The sequence below is a fragment of the Leptonychotes weddellii genome, chromosome 7 (assembly GCF_054177405.1).
Source record: "Leptonychotes weddellii isolate Sample4059 chromosome 7, ASM5417740v2, whole genome shotgun sequence".
Taxonomy (NCBI): domain Eukaryota; kingdom Metazoa; phylum Chordata; class Mammalia; order Carnivora; family Phocidae; genus Leptonychotes; species Leptonychotes weddellii.
This window is the reverse complement of record NC_138375.1, coordinates 131,844,893-131,853,416: the sequence shown is the minus strand read 5'-3', so window position 1 is coordinate 131,853,416 and position 8,524 is coordinate 131,844,893. Positions and strand designations below refer to the sequence as shown.

The following is an 8,524-nucleotide window of genomic DNA, read 5'->3' as shown; positions in this document are numbered from 1 at the left end:
AAAAAAAGATATACCACAACGTTACAGTAATCAAGAGTATGATACTGGCACAAAAATGGACACATAGATCAATAGAATAGGATAGAGAGCTCAAAAATAAACTCACACCTACATGGTCAATTAATCTACAACAAAGGAAGCAAGAATATACAAATGGGAAAAGGCAGTCTTTTCAATAAATAGTGTTGAGAAAACTAGACAGCTACATGCAAAAGAATAAACCTGGATCACTTTCTAGCATCATACACAAAAATAAACTCAAAATGGATTACAGACATAAATGTGAGAACTGAAACCATAAAATTCCTAAAAGAAAATATAGTCATCTCTTGGACATCAGCCTTAGCAATGTATTTACAGATACATCTCCAGGTGACAGAAACAAAAGAAAAAATAAACTATTGAGACTACAACAAAATAAAGATCTTTTTCAATTTTTTTTAAGATTTTATTTATTCATTTACTTTTAGAGAAAACAAAAGTAGCAGGGAGGGCAGAGGGAGAAGGACAGAGAGAATCTCAAGCAGACTCCATGCTAAGTACAGTGCCCAACACAGGGCTCAATCCCACGACACAGAGATCATGACATGAGCTGAAATCAAGAGTCAGACACTTAACTGTCTGAGCCACCCAGGTGCCCCCAAAATAAAAATCTTTTGCACAGCAAAGGAAACCATCAACAAAATGACTAGGCAACCTACTGAACAGAAGAAGATATTTACCAATGATATACCCAATAAGGGGTTAATATCCAAAATATATAAAGAATTTATGCAACTCAACACCAAAAAAACAACAAACGATTCAATTTAAAAATGGCAGAGGACCTGAATAAACATTTTTCCAAAGAAGACAATTAAATGGTCAACAGACACATGAAAAGATGCTCAACATCACTAATTATCATGGAAATTCATATCAAAACCACAATGAGATATCACCTCACACCTCTCAAAAGGACTAGTATCAAAAAGACAAGAAATAACAAGTATTAGCCAGGATGTGGAGAAAAGGGAACCCTCATGCACTGTTGGTGGGAATGTAAATTGGTGCAACCACTCTGGAAAACAGTATGGAGGTCAAAAAGTCAAAAAGAGAAATACCATATAATCCAGTATTCCACTACCGGGTAGTCACCTAAAGAAAATGAAAATACTAATTTGAAAAGATATGCACCACTATGTTTATTGAAGCATTATTTCCAATAGCTTTACAATAGCCAAGATATGAAAGCAACCCAAGTGTCCATCAATAGATGGATAAAGAAGATGTGGTCTATATGCAGTGGAATATTATTCAGCCATAAAAAAGAATGAGATTTTTGCCATTTGCAACAACGTGGATAGACCTAGAGGGTATTATTCTAAGTAGAATAAGTCAGAGAAAGACAAATACCATATGACTTCACTCAGAGAGGAATCTAAAAAACAAAACAAACATAAAGATTCTCAAAAACAGAGAACAAACTGGTGATTGCCAGAGGGGAGGTGGTAATAGGTGATATAGGTGAAGTGGATTAAGAGGTACAAACTTCTAGTTATAAAATAAATAAGTTATGGAGATGAAAATTACTGCATAGGGACTACTAGGTATTTACCCAAAGGATACTAAAATACAGATTTGAAGGGATATGTGTAGCTGATGTTTATAGCAACAAGAGTCAAACAATGGAAAGAACCCAAATGTCCACCAACTGATAAATGGATAAAGAGGTGGTATATATATATACATACACAATCAGCCATCAAAAAGAATGGAATCTTGCTATTTGCAATGATGTGGATGGAGCTGGAGAGTATTATGCTAAGCGAAATAAGTCACTCAGAGAAACACAAATACCATATGATTTCACTCATATGCAGAACTTAAGAAATGAAAGAACATAGAATAAAAGAGACAAATGAAAAAACAGACTCTTAAATATAGAGAACACACTGGTGGTTGCCAGAGTGGAGCTGGATGGGGGAATGGATGAAATAGATAAAGGGGATTAAAAGTACACTTATCTTTTTTATTTATTATTTATTTATTTATTTATTTATTTATTTATTTATTTATTTATTTATTTAACAGAGAGAGACATAGCGAGAGCAGGAACACAAGCAGGGGGAGTGGGAGAGGGAGAAGCAGGCTTCCCGCAGAGCGGGAAGCCCAATGTGGGACTCGATCCCAGGACCCTGGGATCATGACCTGAGCCGAAGGCAGACGCTTAACAACTGAGCCACCCAGGTGCCCTAAAAGTACACTTATCTTAATGATCATTGAGAAATGTATAGAATTGCTGAATCATTATATTGTACACTTGAAACTAATATAACACAGCGTGCTAATTATACTTGAATTAAATATTTTTTAAAACTATATGTGAATCTACAATTATCTACAAAAGTAAAGTTTTATGAAAAAATAAAATAGATGATTTTTTTAATCCCTAAAGCAAAAACCTAAGAAGAAAATGGTTGGCTTTGATGACATCAAAACTGAAGGTTTCTCTTCAATGACAGTCATCATATACACAACGGAAGAGGCCAGGTAAGAAAAAGATATATTTTTTTAAGTATAGAAGCTTTACTTCCATTTGGGCCCCTTTACCGCCCCCCCCCACTTTAGACTAAAATTGTCTTAAATATTTCCTCTACATACACTGAGAATCATATCAGACAAAAATTTTGCTTTAAGCATCTAACACAATTTAGAAAGCTCAGGAGGAGGATAGTTTTTATATCTCCTCATAGTTCACTTTTTCTGCTGTTCTTTCTTCATTTTTCATGTTCCAAATTTCCTTCTTTTATCGCTCCTGAGAAAAAGATATTTAAAACAACTGTCAATGGACAGAACATATTCTACAAATTGAGAAGAAATGAACAGGAAGCACTATGGAAAAATAAAGACTATGAAGAGACAATCCACACAAGGAGAAACCTGAAAGGCCTATAGATATATGAAATGTTGCTCAAAATCAAGTGTCATGAGGAAAAATGGAAATTAAAACAAACATGGGGCACTCCTCCATGAGTATCAAAGATGAGGAAGGTGAGGCCATGTGTGAGGAGAGATGATGCAGAAAGAGCCACCGTGAAATACCATGTAGGTATTGCTAACAAATTTCAGACTGAAGCTGTAAAAACCAGCAATGCATTTATTTGGGGTCTTAGGAGTTGCAATTCAGGAGACACAGATTCACGAGGAATTGAACTTGGGAGAGAAATTAGGGGTTATAAAGGCCAAAACTGCAAGATTATATCAACTGTTGTTGAAAGAATTGTGTTTGATGCTGAGAAAGTTTGAGCTATCTCATATATAGAAATGTTGCAGGATGTGGTTATGTGGTTAAGGCTCAGGTGTGAGAATTCAATTTCCATATGGGTGTGGAAGTGCATAAGCTCTGTTTTTCTAATGACCTCCTGGCTCCATTTTGGGACCCCCTAGCAATTGTAACTCTATTTTGTAACTCTCTGTTCCCACTGTGCTCACGGCAAAATGGACATAGACAGATACAATGCTGTGGAAAAAGTAAAAAAAGAACCTGTTCCAGAGAATTGTACTAGTTGTGTAAATTTAACATAAAAACACAAACTACAACACAGACTTACCAAAGATGCAAATGAATTTAATGGTACATGTCAAAGCAGACAAATAGCATTGTTTGAAAGAGGAGTAGAATGAAGAGATGGAACAGGAATAGGACTTGACTTACTAAAGAGCTGTTAACGTTAAAAATAAAACCGTCAGTCTTCAAAAAAAATAAATAAATAAAATAAAACCGTCAGTTATTTTATCAGCAAAAAATGGGTTATTGGGGAATGGCAAAGAATTACAATTCAGGACAAGCAAGCTATGGCAAAACCATAGGCAAGTCTGGAGAACAAAGGAGAGGAATACTGTTTTATAGAGAAAAGGGGGAAGGTGGGAGGACTTGTTATAAAAGAAAAGTCCATGGGGCACCTGGGTGGCTCAGATGGTTGGGCATCTGCCTTCGGCTCGGGTCATGATCTCCAGGTCCTGGGATCAAGCCCCACATCGGGCTCCCTGCTCAGCTGGGAGCCTGCTTCTCCCTCTGCCTCTGCCTCTCCCCCTGCTTGTGCTCTGTCTGTCTGTCTGTCTGTCTCTCAAATGAATAAATAAAATCTTAAAAAAAAAAAAAAGGAAAGTCTATTGGAGCAAATTAGGAGTTCAAAGTACAGTGGCTTTTCATTCTGGAATGAGTGGTAACTTCCTAATTAGTATTTATGATGCAAAATCTCATACCCAGAATAGGTAAATCCAGAGACAGAATGCATATTGGTGGCAGAATTGGTTGAACAGTGTCCCCCAAAAGACATGCTGAAGCCTTAACTAACCCCCAGTGTCTGTGAATGTAACCTTATTTGGAGACTGGGTCTTTGCTGATGTACTGAATTCCATAACTGGTGTCCTTATAGAAAGAGAAGAGACACAGAGGAAGGCAGCCACGTGAAGACAGAAGTAGGCAGGGATTGGGGTGAGGCTGCCACAAACCAAGGAGCAACTGCTTAATGGCTACAGAGTTTCCTTTTCAGGTGATGAAAATAATTCTGGAACACTTTCCAAATGTTCATTTCCAGTGAAAATGTTTGGAACTAGATAGAGGTTGCATAACATTGTGAATGTACTAAATGCCACCAAATTGGTCATTTTAAAAAGGTAAATTTTATGCTATGTGAATTTCACCTCAATTTTAAAATAATAAATAAATACCATATGATTTCACTCATGTGTGGAATTTAAGAAACGAAACTGATGAACATGAGGAGAAAAAAAGAGAGAGAGGCAAACCATAAAATGGATCCTTAATTAAAGAGAACAAACAAAGGGTTGCTGGAGGGGAGGTGGGCGGGGGGGATGGGCTAAATGGGGAATGGGCATTAAGGAGGGCACTTGTTATGATGAGCACCAAGTGTTGTATGTAAGTGATGAATCACTAAATTCTGCTGATACTGAAACCGATATTACGCTGTATGTTAACTGATATTACACTGATATTACACAGCCCCCGCAGATGTACTTTGCGTTTGTTTCCATCTACGCTGAAACTATAATGAATGATGTTTGGTTATTTGAGCGGCCAGCTCTGACTCCCCACCCCTCCTTTAATCTGGACCGTGGGCCACAGCTTTAATAGGGGCCCAGGACTAGAAAACAGTCTGGCTCTGGAAGAGGTTTCTCCTCATCAAGCCCCCTATTTTCCAGCTTGTGAGAGTTGGAGGTGGGTAAAGCTCCAGGGAACAGCCCCTCCAGTCTGTGCTCACCTGAACCCCATCAGCACAGGTGACTACACACACGAGCACACACTCACCAAGACGCAGAAGAAACCATTTTAAAGCCTGAGCTCTTGGCTCCTTCCCTCAAAACGTCATGCTTGGATGACTACTAGACAGGAAAGGGCTGACCCAAGATCCAGAGTCCATGGAGACATGGCCTAGGAGGAGCCTCCAGACACCAGACGCACCTACTAGAAGTGAGCGACAGTGGAGGTTGTACCCAAGGAGGAGCTGAGATAGATCTGCCTGGTGGCACACCCAGGCCTTGTAGGAACCTCTCCGTAGCCCAGGGTGGAGAGTGGGAAGAAGTGAAAGAAAAGAAAGAAGAAGGAGGAGGGATCTGGGATTGCAGCACAAGGCAGGCAAGAACCTGGGGGTTCTTGCTGCTAGGCTCCCTGTCCCTCCCCTCTCCTGACCCGCCAGTGCACCCTCACGTCCAGGTGGTTCCTGGTGCTGTACGGCTATCCTCCAGCTGGAAGCCATCAGAGCTGTGCTTCCCACATGCATGGACACACATCCCCCTGATGCTGGGGTGCTGTACCCCCAGTTCCACCTGGACCTTTAAACACCCTTGGAACCACATGATGCTCATTGACCTGAGCCTGATTTTCCCCATCACAATACGTTTAGCCCCCACATGGGACCATTCCTCCACCTGAAGGCAGTTGATCCATCTTCAGATATCCTACACGTACGCGCGCACACACACACACACACACACACACACACACATCTGCCACTCTGAAAGCTCCACCTTGGGACAATCTAGCCCTTTCTTGGCCTCCTCCCAGAAACCAATGGTCCCCATTAATGCTTCGATGGTGCCCCTAAAACCCCATTTCTGCATTCCTATCCCCTTTCCAGCATCCACAGATATCGTTTTCTCACAGAAGGGATAAAAACAAATACTCCAGCACCAAGCAAATGTTGGGGGAGAGAAGTGGAGTTCTAGGACGCTGGAGTTGTCAGACGGCTGTATACCAGAAAAAGCAAAAGTTCATTTATTGCTCACGTACTTGGTAGACTAACTGCAGCTAACCAAATAAATAGTCCCACAAATGAGTAAATTAACAAACTTAACAGACTCTCTTTTTTCTAAATTGTTAGGACCAATCCAACCGGAGAACTGAGGATGTGTTCACATTTCAGGAATGTAGTTATTAGGCCTGATCTGTCTGGTAACTGATGATGCATGATCAGTTTGGCTTTTGCCTTTCATTGGACAACGTGGTTCCCACTGGGCCAATCCTTGGTCCCAGGGCTGATTTTTTACTCACTGCTGTCCCCACGCGGAGGCAGGGTTTGGACCTAAGACACCAGTTGGTCCCAGAAGCCTGAGATTAACAGCAGGGTTTTGCCTCTGCCTGTCCTGAGGGATGCTGAGTCACAGTGCCTACCTTGTCCCTAACTCTCTCTCTCTCCTCCCAGTCTTTGTCTGTTTCTACCCGCCTCCTCTCACTTCCGTCCTCTCTTTTCTCGCCTTTATCCATGGGATCCCAGAATTGTTTCATTTGAGAGGATTTAGGGCAGCATCTTTCTGAGCCAGTTGTCACCTTTTCTTGGTCAAATACATTTTGAGAATATTGTTAAATTTTTAACCAACGACATCCCCCCGCCCCCTTCCAAGAAAGCACACATGCAACATTTGACACTTTCAGAGGATTCCTAAATCCCCTGGAGCCACAGAACTCAGGAGACCTGGTTAGAATCAATTTTCTTTCTTTCTCTTGGGAAACATCCCAGGTTCTGGCCTCAGCTCTTCCAGGGACAAGAATGTTATAAATAGCATCTGAGTAAATAACAACAACAAAATCAGTCTCCTTCAATGACAATAATTATTAGAAAACAGAAAGCAAAAGTGAACTCCAGAGCTAATTTTCACATGTAGGAAATACCAGAGGTGGAAAAAGTAAGTTTAATGATTGCTCAGAAAAGCAAACAGCCAAATCTTGAAAATAGCATATCTGCAGGACCACTGGTACTGTCTGCTTTCTCACATGTAGGGGCTCCTTGCGGGGTCCCAGGGATGGTCAGAAGGCACCCTTCCTGGACTGGTTGGACAGATCTCCATAAGGCCGAGTCTCCTTCCCTTCAGAAGGACTCTAGGTTGTCCCAGAGCCTGACCACATGGTCAGCCATCTGCCTGATAATACCTTCTGTGGTAAGGACTAGGTTCTGAGAGAGAAATCACTACCCTGTCCTCCTGCCCTTATTGGAGTCTCTCTGGGACTGTTACGGAACCTGGACTGGGTAGCCCGACGGAAGAACCAAGTGGCACTCGGAGATCTTGGAGGATAAGAGGTTTATTTAACGCTGGTGGGCTAAGAAGAGAGTGGTGTCCAAAGGTCTGAGCCCCGAGCACAAACAAAGGGGGCAATTTATACACTTCTACTTCCACATACTTGGCACTTTCAGCGAGTGCGCGAAGCAGGGCAGGGGGAAGAACCTGGATTGGTGCATGCGGGATGCAGAACAGGGAGAAGAACACAGAAGAGCCCCGGGGCAAGGACCGGGACTCTCTCGCTGGCTCGGTCGGCCATCTTAGGACACAGATTTTCCTTATCAGAACCACTTCCTTTTAGCTGCTGGCCAGCAGTGGGTCACTCATTCTCCTTTCCTCTCCCTTCCTCCTGTCCTCCTCCACCACCTGTCCTCCTGTCCTCATCCTCCTCGTCTGCCTGTCCTCATCATCCACCTGTCCTTCTGTCCTCCTGTCCTCTTTGTTCTTTCTTATCCTCCTGTCCTCATCCATCTGTCCTTCTGTCCTCCTGTCATTCTGTCCACCTCATCCTCCTCATCTTCCCATCCTCTTCATTATTCTGTCTTCCTGTCCTTCTGTCTTCTTTGTCACCTGTCATTCTTGTCCTCCTGTCCACCTCATCTACCTGTCTTTCTGTCCTCCTGTCATTCCGTCCACTTCACCCTCCTGTTCTGTTCCTTTAATCCTCCCTATACTCCTGTCCTTCTGTCCTATTTGTCCTCTTTTTCCACCTGTTGTATTGGGGTGCTTTGAAATGTATGAGAAGGAGGGCTCTACCAAAGAGGAGGAGGGGCAGGGTCCTTCTTGCAGGGGAGTGACCTCCTACTACAGATGGTCCATGACCACAGTCCTCTTGCACAGTCCTCTTGCACAGTGCCCTGTGAGCCTCCCCAAATGAGCCAGAAACACTCCTATTTCTTTCTTCTTCTCATCTCCATACCAGCTGCCCATCCTCTCCCCCACATTGTGGGAAACCAGTGTGGGC

The 8,524-nt window shown here is 42.2% G+C and overlaps 1 long non-coding RNA gene across 2 annotated transcripts in view; it reads left to right on the top strand.

Moving 5' to 3' along the window:
- LOC115936681 (uncharacterized) overlaps positions 1-5,958 on the top strand; it is a 67,937-nt gene extending 61,979 nt beyond the window's left edge. For both annotated transcript variants that reach the window (XR_004072091.2, XR_004072090.2), the window contains 2 exons: positions 2,438-2,532; positions 4,422-5,958. This is a non-coding gene — a long non-coding RNA (uncharacterized LOC115936681). The remainder of the gene's footprint in view (positions 1-2,437; positions 2,533-4,421) is intronic.
- The last annotated feature ends 2,566 nt before the right edge of the window (positions 5,959-8,524 follow it).